The following is a 10,538-nucleotide window of genomic DNA, read 5'->3' as shown; positions in this document are numbered from 1 at the left end:
TTCTTTATTTCTTGTACATTGTGCCAATTGATTGCAGACCAAACTTTATAAATGCCATAGCAAATAAAATGTAATCTTTCCATTAAATGGATTACATGTCTTAATTAAAAGGCATTTCCTATGTTTGCATAGAAAACACTGGATGTTATTCTCAAGATTTTTCACTAAATATACAAAGATTATTCTTTTTAAAACCTATGTTGACTTCTCTTTTCAACTGAAACTTAACTTGGCATGTAATGAGTGTGTGAATATATAACATAAAGAAAACTAAGAGAACATTGCTACAAAAGGTTTATCAAAAAAGTTTAGTGAGAAACAAAAGAATTTATGCCAGTAAGAACCTACATAAAACAAACTGCAAGAATCAACAGCAAAGACAAGCAGAATTTTATTTTTGGCACTATTTTAATAGTACAAAACTACTATAGTCACAGTCAAAATACTGAACAGCATAGTGATTGGAGATTATTTGCGTGGTTGGCAATAATTTTCATTATGTTGGAATCCCCATACTATATTATGTTGTGAGCCACCCCGAGTCTACGGAGAGGGGCGGCATACAAATCTAATAAATTATTATTAAATTATTATTATTATTATTATTATTATTATTATTATCCTTTAGTAATCCTTTTGAAGCTTTCTTGCATATCTGAATAAATCATGAAGCTGGTAGAATTTATACTCTTTTCTGGCAGATCTTGAAGAATTGGGGTGATTTTTCATCTTGAGAATGTTCAGGCACATAAATGAACTGTAATATTGGAATGTTCAAGAATACTTGAATAGTTAAAGTATTGTATTATACTGGAACTTCTGACCCGAGTTATTGAGCAATTAGGAATACAGGTGGTCCTTGAATTACACCACAGAACAGAAATTTTGGGCTCAATTGTGGCTGTAAGTAGAAGATTACTTGTAATGAAGGTTAAATTATATTTTACTGTAAGAAAGTGTAAACGCTTCTCAGGAGACAAAAAAAAAAGAACTGGTGATTTACTAAAATGCAAAGTCAATTGATATGTTTAATGCTAGAAATAAAAAAATAAGAACATTGTATAGCCTGTTATGGCTTGTTTGCTTGTTTAAACTTACAACTTGCAATTCCATAGTTGGTAAAAATAATGTATGGAGAGTTTCAAGGAAAACTTTGCCAAAGATGGGTAATATCTACATGTAAAGAACAGGTGTATGTCAAGAATAATGTTTGCTTTAAAATAACTTCTAATTAATAAAGACAAATGTTTTGTACCAGAAATGGTTTATTCATAAGTTACAAATTTTATTTATATATTTAAAAGATAATATGCATCGTCTTCATAGACATATTTAACCAGAGATGGATTCCTCCTGGTTCGGACCGTTTCTATGGAATCAGTAGTAACTTAGTGAACCAGCAGCGGCTCAAACCTGCCACACCCCCGAACCAACTCTCTTAGGTGCCACCATCTTGTTTTTGTTTCTGTGCACGTCAAGGAGCAAACCAGCAGTGAAGAAAATCAGAACCCATCCCTGTATTTAACAGATACATATTACCGATAATCCTGAAAATCTCACAATATGATGGAAGCAGAATAGAAGCAACTACACAGACACACAAATCAAATTTGTATTTAATTTTTCAGGTGGTCTGACATGTTTTCCGATACAGGCTTTGAATCAAAGTTCTTGTGAGGAGGAAGGAAGTGTTTCTGTGACCCACCTCTGAAAGAGGGCCAAGGCAACTGAATGATTGCCAAACCAATTCAGCAAAGAGAAGAGAAAAGATGGAGAAACAGGGATTGGGTTGGCTTCAATTTTAAAACAATATCAGAAATTAAAACTTTAAAAAAACCCTAATTAAAAAAAAATCCTCCAATGATTCAATATCTTCCCCTGAGCTTCTAGATCTCCAGAGGGTCTCCAAGTAAAGCCAAAGCCTTTACTTCCCCATTCAGATCTGCATAGCCTTCAGATATTTTTCTTTTGGGGGGGGGGAATAACTTAGTGAAATAACTTGGGTGATCCTGTAATGGGGTATCATAAGCATACTGTCATAATTAACCTTGTGTTTATAAGTGCCCTCACTCAACCATTTATTGAGTATTAAATGGGACAGGAGGGAGATTAGAGCTCTGAAATATCCCAAAAAGCAGGCATTCAGGGCTAGAATTTCTCCCCTCCCCCCAACTAATATAAATAAAATTATTGACAGAGCCCGGTTGATGACCTCAAAGCAAATATTCAGAAACCATTACAGCAAATATTCAGCAAATATCCAGAACCCTCATTTAGCAATCACAATTGGAACAATTCAGACAATAGATTTATATTTTAAAAAACGGTTTTGTCAGTAAGATATCCTGTTGGATATGTTGGATAAAATTTTCTCAGCATTCACTTTCATTTAAGAAATTAGCTATACCTTTCAGTGTTTGCATTCCACTTGTGAGATGTCCCATTAGATTTAGACTTATTTCTTCTCCATACTCTGTGTATTTGTATCTATGAATCCTTGAGTTTCATAGCTAAATCCAAGTTCCATTCTGGGTATATATGTGTTCCTTATTGGGTGCCTCCGCATTCTGCTTAGCACACTATTTTTCAGAAACATTCCACCCTTCACATGAAATGGTTTAAACGCTACTGGGGTATTAATACCTCAGTGACGATCTAATGGACCCTCCATTTCTGAGTTTCTACCATACAATCTACCAATCCCTTCAACTGGCAGAGACTAGAAGATGGATCTTTTCTGCAGTAGCCCACTTTATGGAATATTTATTATTTATTATTTATACTTATAGGCCGCCCAACTCCTTCTGGACTCTGGGCAGCGTACATTGAATGGTACATTCAGTGACAATAAAGTTGTTGTTCTATTCTACTCTACCAAGAGAGTAAACTGACTACCTCAAGCAGTAGATGCTGGACAGGTGCAAATCTCTTGAATCGTCCTGGCCATTGCAAGACTTAAGATGTTTCAAACAGTTTGTCCTACCTTTCCCTAGACAATCATTTCACCTGCTGCATATTATAATTTCCCATAATTAATTTGCAGTCTTAAAAAAAAAATATCTCATCCTTGGCGCCAGGCAGCCCCTAAAAGAAAAAAGGAAAAAACCCAAACCCAAACCCAATACATTCTGATGCGATTCAATAGCAGTGATGGCGAACCTGTTTTTCCTTGGGTGCCGAAAGTGTGTGCATGCACACTATCACAGATGCACGAGTGCCCACACCCATAATTCAATGCCTCAGGAGGGTGAAAACAGCTTCCCCCACCTCCCCCAGAGGCCCAGACGTGACCCGTTTCCCAGCTTCTGGTGGGCCCAGTAGTCTCGTGTTTCGCCCTCCCCAGCTCCAAAGCCTTCCCCGGAGCCGGGTGAGGGTAAAACCGCCCTCTCCTATCCCCCGGAGGCTTTCTTGAAGCCAAAAACACCCTCACTGAGCCTCTGTGTGAGCCAAAAATCAGCTGGCTGGCACACACATGCACATTGGAACTGAGCTAGTGCAAAGGCTCAGGTGCCAGCCGATATGGCTCCGCGTGCCACCTGTGGCACCCGTGCCATAGGTTTGCCATCACTGCAATAGAGGGTACGGAAGGAGGTAGACAGAGCTTCAGCGTGCTTTCTTAGTTGGCCCCCTCTCACTCGATTAGAAAATATCCCGCTCTTGACATTAGAATGGGCACAATCCTGTTGGCCTTTCATTAGGCTTTAAAAACCTGGCTGTGTTCTCAAGCCTGGGTTGTTAAGAATCCCATTTCTTGGCTTTACTGTTAACTGGTCAAGTATCTTGGTTGTTGTGTATTTTTCGGGGGGCATTTTAAATGTTTTTAAAATGCTTTTTTTCTGTGTGTGTGTGTTTACCTTTGGAATTGTAAGCATCCAGTCATTAATTGAGATGGGTGGCTATAGAACTTGAATAATAAATAATATAAATATTATTTAGATATTCCAACACTGTGTTACAGAATTCTTGCAAATAACAAATGCTCATCTTAGACATAGTATTTTTTAATCCTTTCCAGCAGCCAGAGCTTTAATTATAACTCAGTTGTTCAATTCAAGAAATTAATGTTGTAAAAATTATATAATCTAATCAAATTATTTTTCAGATTTCTTTATTTTGGGAAGGGACTTTATTGCAAAATAAGTTAGTTGCATGATCTCTACACTATATCAAGGGAGAAATATTTACGGTCACCATGCACTATATTCAGAGTACCAGGCATCCTGCAGGATTGGATAGGTACTAGTGGCTATAGTTTTAGATAGGTAGGTAGGTAGGTAGATAAACTTGCTAAACTGCTTGCTTGCAAAAGTAGGTTTTGTTTACAAAATAAATTATATTTTATAAAGAACAAAGGAGATATTAATCATCAAACTTAACAGCACATGGACAGAGATTTCCTTGTGCTTGGCTTGTTCTTCAAAGAATTCATAATCTACTGGTAACGTGCAGCCTGTACTTCTTTCTAAGACTGATTCCTGTACAGTACTTAAAAATAAATCTTAAAGAATTCAACTGGGCTTACTCCCATGTAAGTGCTTACAGATTTAAAAACAGCTGAACTGAAGTATAAACACTATGAACTCACGCATAATGGCACTTGGCCAGTGAAGATCCATCAGTGTTTTATATCTGTAAACTGAGAATAACTTCTTATTCTAAATATTTTGTAAAGCTTTGGACTTTAAAATGGACTCTTTATATAGTATAGCATGAATCTTCCTGGAAAACCTCAGAAAAAAGAATGCATCCAAACATGGTATCCTGTAGCAAAACACAGTAAGAATTCATACCCAAAGCCTTTTTGGGGTCAAAGATTTATATCTAACAAGGTAAAATCCTATAAACTTATTACCAATATTTAAGTAAAAATTAACATTTAAAAAGTGAAATTTTAAGTTATTTTTACATTCATGCATGTTTAATATTTTCTATTATGTCATAAATATAACCTTAAAAGGAAATCTTTTGCTATTGGAAGTTGCTACATTTGGTAAATTCAGAATGAAGTTGGTTAAATCCAAAGTCTTAAATTCATTGTTTTTAATGTAATTGATATACTGTAATTGAAATATTAAAATAGAAAGGCCACATCCTATGCAACTTAGTTTGTTGAATGTTTGGTTCTTCAGTCCTGTATTGTAGAAGAAAATAAAAACCAAATTATAAATGAGATTGTTAAGTGGGCAGAATATTGTTCTATTTGAAATAAGATTGTGTTACCCCATGTGGTTTTAAGAATTGTAAATCAGCTTGTGGAATAACATCTGGCAAGTTCACCAGAAAAGTAAGTGAACCCATCATTATTTTTCCAGTGGCAATGACTTAGAATTCAGAACAGTATAATTTCTGCATTTTGTATACTAAAAACATACACGATACATATGCCAGTTATGTCTGAATGATTAAAAACAAGAATTGGGGCTTGTCTCATTTTGCTTATTTTGAGGTTCCCAGAGATGATGAAATTTAATTCCTTTCTAAAAATGCTGACCTACTTCTCTTTCCATCTTACCTCAGATTTGTAGATGCATAGGATTTTCTTGGGATACTTAGGAAAAACTGCATTTCTCTTTCCGCCTTTAAACCTCATTGTATGGACTACATTAACTCTTCAAAATTACATTTAACACAGAAAGTAGCGTTAAATTGATTACAGAAACATTAATGCAGTATTACATTAGAGAAAGCAAGCATTATGTATACTCCCAATTGTTCAGCAAAGATGATGGCTAGTAAATTCACTGTCTTATTTAAATTTATTTCACTGAAATCAACGGTGTGTAGTGATTTAGTGAGTCTCACTAAATTTAATAGATCCGCTGTGGGCATAATTAATTCTAGACTCAATCTTTTGGGTACATTTTGTTGAGCTTTAGAAGGAATTAATGCATATAAGATCTTTATGATTTCATTAAAATATCCTTCAATTTTATGATTAAATGTACAAGATATTTTGTTTGAATAACTGATTTTTATAATGTGATTATTGACAAATACATTTTTTAAAAGTTAATATGCTTCCTTGGACAAACGACTACTAGTGGTTAAATACTAATTAGCTAAACCAGTTGAAACATCCATAGCTAACAACAGCTGCTATTCATTGACAATCTACTTTCTCATATTATGATAGAAACAATTTATCAACACTCAAAAATTTTAAATCTGAACCTGTCTGAGCTGCAATTGCTTATTCTGAACTTATTAAAAGTGGTTTGACTTTCTTCCAGACATTGTGGACATTGTCAGAGTTTCAGGATGGAAGCAGGACAGAGCAGAACTGTCTTGAACTCGAAAAGTATTTTAAACAAAATATATTTCAAATATGACTTGTTTTGTCAATCACTAAGAAACACAACAACATTCTTGGATTTGATTTTTTCTGCAATCTCGTATACAAAGTATATAGTAACCAAATCTTTATTCTATGCTGCAATATTTATAGAGCACTGATGATAATGTCTGCAATGATCATTTTAATACTGAGGGTTTATGGAACAATCATAAAGATTCTATGCTCTTTGAAGGAGAACTTTCCTAATGGTGAGAATAATCAACCAATGCCTTCATAAGTTGTGGGTGCTCTTTCAATGGAGGATTTCAAAGAGACTGGACAGACATTTGTCTGAAATGATATGGGGCTTGGACTAGAAGACCTCTGAGGTTCCTTCCAACTCTATTAGGAAAGGATGGGGTGAGATAGGATTCTTTATTGACCAAGTGTTATTGGAATTACAAGGAATTTGTCTTTGGTGCATATGCTCTTTGTGTACATAAAAGAAAAAGATACAATCATCAAGAATCCTAAGATACAACCCTTAGTGATAGTCAAATAAGTAATCAAATCATACTAGGAAACAAAACAATATAAATGGTAGAGATACAAGCAACAAGGTTATTGTTAGTGGGTCAGAGGTCGACCTCTAGGCTTCTCCCTTGTGGAGTGCCTCAGGGGTCGGTCCTCTCCCCCCTGCTATTTAATATCTACATGAAACCGCTGGGCGAGATCATCCAAGGGCATGGGGTGAGGTATCATCAGTATCTGGCTCTTCAAGCAAAATCAAAAACTTGCAGTGCTCCAGATACTGAAGATTCTTTATTGTTTGAAAACTCAAAATAAAATGTGGGTTTCTCTTTAGCATAACAATGACACTCCAAATATTACCATTTAAGAAACTCTTTTAAGCTTTTGTTACTATAAAAAGTTAAGTCAGCTAGTGAACTGTTCAAACTCTGAAGGTGTATAAAAACATGCTGTAACCATTTTTGTAGAAACCAGGGGTCATCTGCATTTATTAGCTGCAAATAATCTGGGGTTCTATAATTATTTGCAATAACCACCCTTACTATTTAAAATACCCGAGGCAATGAAATATAATATGGAAAAATGTAGTTACTATTTGGATTATTTTATAGAATATTAACTGTATTTTTCTGAGATGATTCAGCTACAAAGTATTTAACTATTTCTGCAGTTAACAACCTTTGCCAATATGTACCATTGGTGGGCGTAGTCAAAGAAGGCTGAAAGTAAAAGTTATCCATTTTAATTAAATTTATACAATTTAATCATTCATTATTTCATTAACGTATTTTACTTTAGCTAGTTCATAGAACCTGGAGCACCTAATTTTAACTCTATTTTATCCAAGTTGGCTCGCTATCATATCTAGTGGGGCTAAGGTGCTGGAGATGGTATTTTGCTCTGATTCACTGCAATAGTGTTTTATTAGAGTTTTATTCGTTGCTTGATAGGTTTAAAGAGACTTGGGGGCATAGTGTTTAAATGCAGTATTGCAGGCAAACTCTGCCCACAGTCTGGAGTCTGATTCCAATGGTGCTCAAAGTTGACTCAGCCTTCAGTATTCCAAAGTCAATAAAATGGAGACCTGATTGTTCGGGACAATATGCTGAGACGTAAACCACTTAGAGAGGGCTGTAAAGCACTAAGGGGCAGCATGAAGCCCCGATTGTGTGGGCAATATGCCGGCTCTGTTAAAAAGTGCTATTGCTAACATGCTGTTATGCCATTTGTTAAAAGGGCACTATAAATAAACATTTATTATTATTATCATATAAGTCTAAGTGCTATTGTTAAATAAAACTCAGTTTGTAAAATGGTGTCTCCTGCCCCAATACTTCCTTCTCATTTGAACCAGCTTGGTTCATACAAAAAGTAGGAGCTAAATTGACCATCTATTTTCCCTTGAGTTGTTAACTCCAATGTTCTGCCATAAACTGCTTTTGAAAACAGTTCCCAACTTCAAATGAGCTAGCCACACAACTCAGGAAGGAAAGATATATTAAGAAAAAAAATCTTAGATACATGTTCATGTCATGGCTATGAGATTATATCCTGACATAACATGGTCAGATTAGTTCTGGTGGACTTTTTAAGCAATTCCTTAGATCCCAATGTATTCTTGGGACATGAAAGGCAAATGTTCAGCAGAGGCATCAAATTCTGGACACAGGATGCTAGAAATTAGCCTTCAATCTGAAATGCTGGCAGATCTGCTAGGATCAGCTAGCCGTCCACTGATTTGGGAATCCTTTTCAAAGGATAGCTTAGTATTGATTAAACTACATGAATTAAAAACCTTTTCTAATTGAAGGGTTTTTTGCCATTGTCAGCCCAAGACTGGGATGAAACACACAAAGGCCTTCTGTGCAACTCTAAATATAGTACATGCTGTTAGTAAGTTGCTATCCTAACTCAATAATTACATTAGAAGGAAAATAACATATTCATAGCACTGTATTTCCCACATTAGATGAAATAGCAGCATAGCAATGGCACTGCTTCATTATTCTTGGATTTTATAATTAAATATCATTGAGCACTTCTTGTGAGGAAGTTTCTATATTCACTTTGCACCAGGCAACTTCCATGGATGTTGTATGGATGCAACAATTTAAGAGTTAAAATGGATTGCAAAGGATAAACTGTAACTCACCTCAATGCAGGGTATGTTTCAATAATATTAAATAAAACATATGCAGACGTAAAATTATAAAAACTTCATTTTTATCTTTTACTATAACATACACAAAGAAGAACAATGAAGATTACAGAGACTTCATATGAAAATTTTGATATATATAGAGGAATAAAGACATTTTCTAAATAAATAACAACTGGACAGAATATCAACTATTTTATGTATTTTAATTATGCCTTTACAATTCATACTTCCATAGCAGAATTCCATTATAGCATCCAAAAAAATAGCATATACATATATGAAATTTTTGTTTAATGCATATATATAATTCACATGGTGTGATGGAGTTCCAAACTTATTAAAAGTACCTTTGTAGATAACTATCCATAAACTGTAGCTAAACATAAACTGTTATAACATACTTGCTTAATGTGAAATCAACTGTGCAGTATATTTATTTTATTTTTTCACAAACTTTGCATCCATACATACAACTTATTATCAAAACATTACATACTTATGCATTTATTCAAAATGCCATAAACAAATATCCTAAATTTGTCCCCATTATACTTTTATCTCCCATGTTTTCCTTCTATATTTCATATTACTCCCTTTCATCTCCCTCTTTTCCCTCTATCTTCTTTCTTCCTCTCTCCCTCTTCCCTACTTCCTTCAGCCTCCTTCACCTTCATTTCCACTTCACTCTTCCACTCTCTTGTCCTTCCCTAAATACTTTTCATCCTAATCCATTATGTGATTAACAGAGAAGCAATCTAAAACCCTGATTTCATTCTAACATTGATGCTATTAAACTCACAGCTTCCTTTCATCCATATTTAAATATATAATATATTCTTCTAGGTATGACTACTATTATCTAATGCTGCATCCTTACCTGCTATTTTTGTCACTTTTAATTTTAAATTTAATTATTCACTATTATTTATCTTCCAAACTTATTATCTCTCATACTTAATTTTAAGCCATACTCCTCCCTTTCCTTAATTTGTATCTTAATTAATTTTTAAAATTTTCATTCTGTCATACCTGAATGCCCTAAATTTCTAGTATCTTTCCCTATTTTGTACCTCCTTTCCAACTTTATTTTCTTTTAACAAATTCTAGTCTTATTTCTACACTTCCATCCATTGGTTAATAACATTCTAAAATCTTCACAACAAAAAATGTCATTTGTCAATTATATAATCTTATATAGAGACTTTTAACGATAATTATACAAATCTTTTTTAAAAATTTATTTTCTTTAAATATTAAATTTTTATTAAGCAATATAAGTTCAAGTACATAATACAACCAAAAAGACAAACACCAATACATACAATTTTGCCTTGCTTTCTCTTTCTTTCCTTATTGTATTTTATATATAACTCTACATAGTAAATAATTTGCGGTTATCCATATTGGTAATTTTTAATGGTCTATTAATTTAACTCTATGTCTCTTGAAAATAAATATATATAATTCAGTTCAAAGTATATAAAAAATAAAATAGAAATAGAAAAAAGAACTGCTTTTTACAAATACAATTTTTCGAGATTATAAAAATAAAAGATTTATACAAACCTTATG

The sequence above is a fragment of the Erythrolamprus reginae genome, chromosome 5 (genome assembly GCF_031021105.1).
Source record: "Erythrolamprus reginae isolate rEryReg1 chromosome 5, rEryReg1.hap1, whole genome shotgun sequence".
Taxonomy (NCBI): domain Eukaryota; kingdom Metazoa; phylum Chordata; class Lepidosauria; order Squamata; family Dipsadidae; genus Erythrolamprus; species Erythrolamprus reginae.
The sequence above is the reverse complement of the archived record's forward strand: the minus strand, read 5'-3'. Positions refer to the sequence as shown.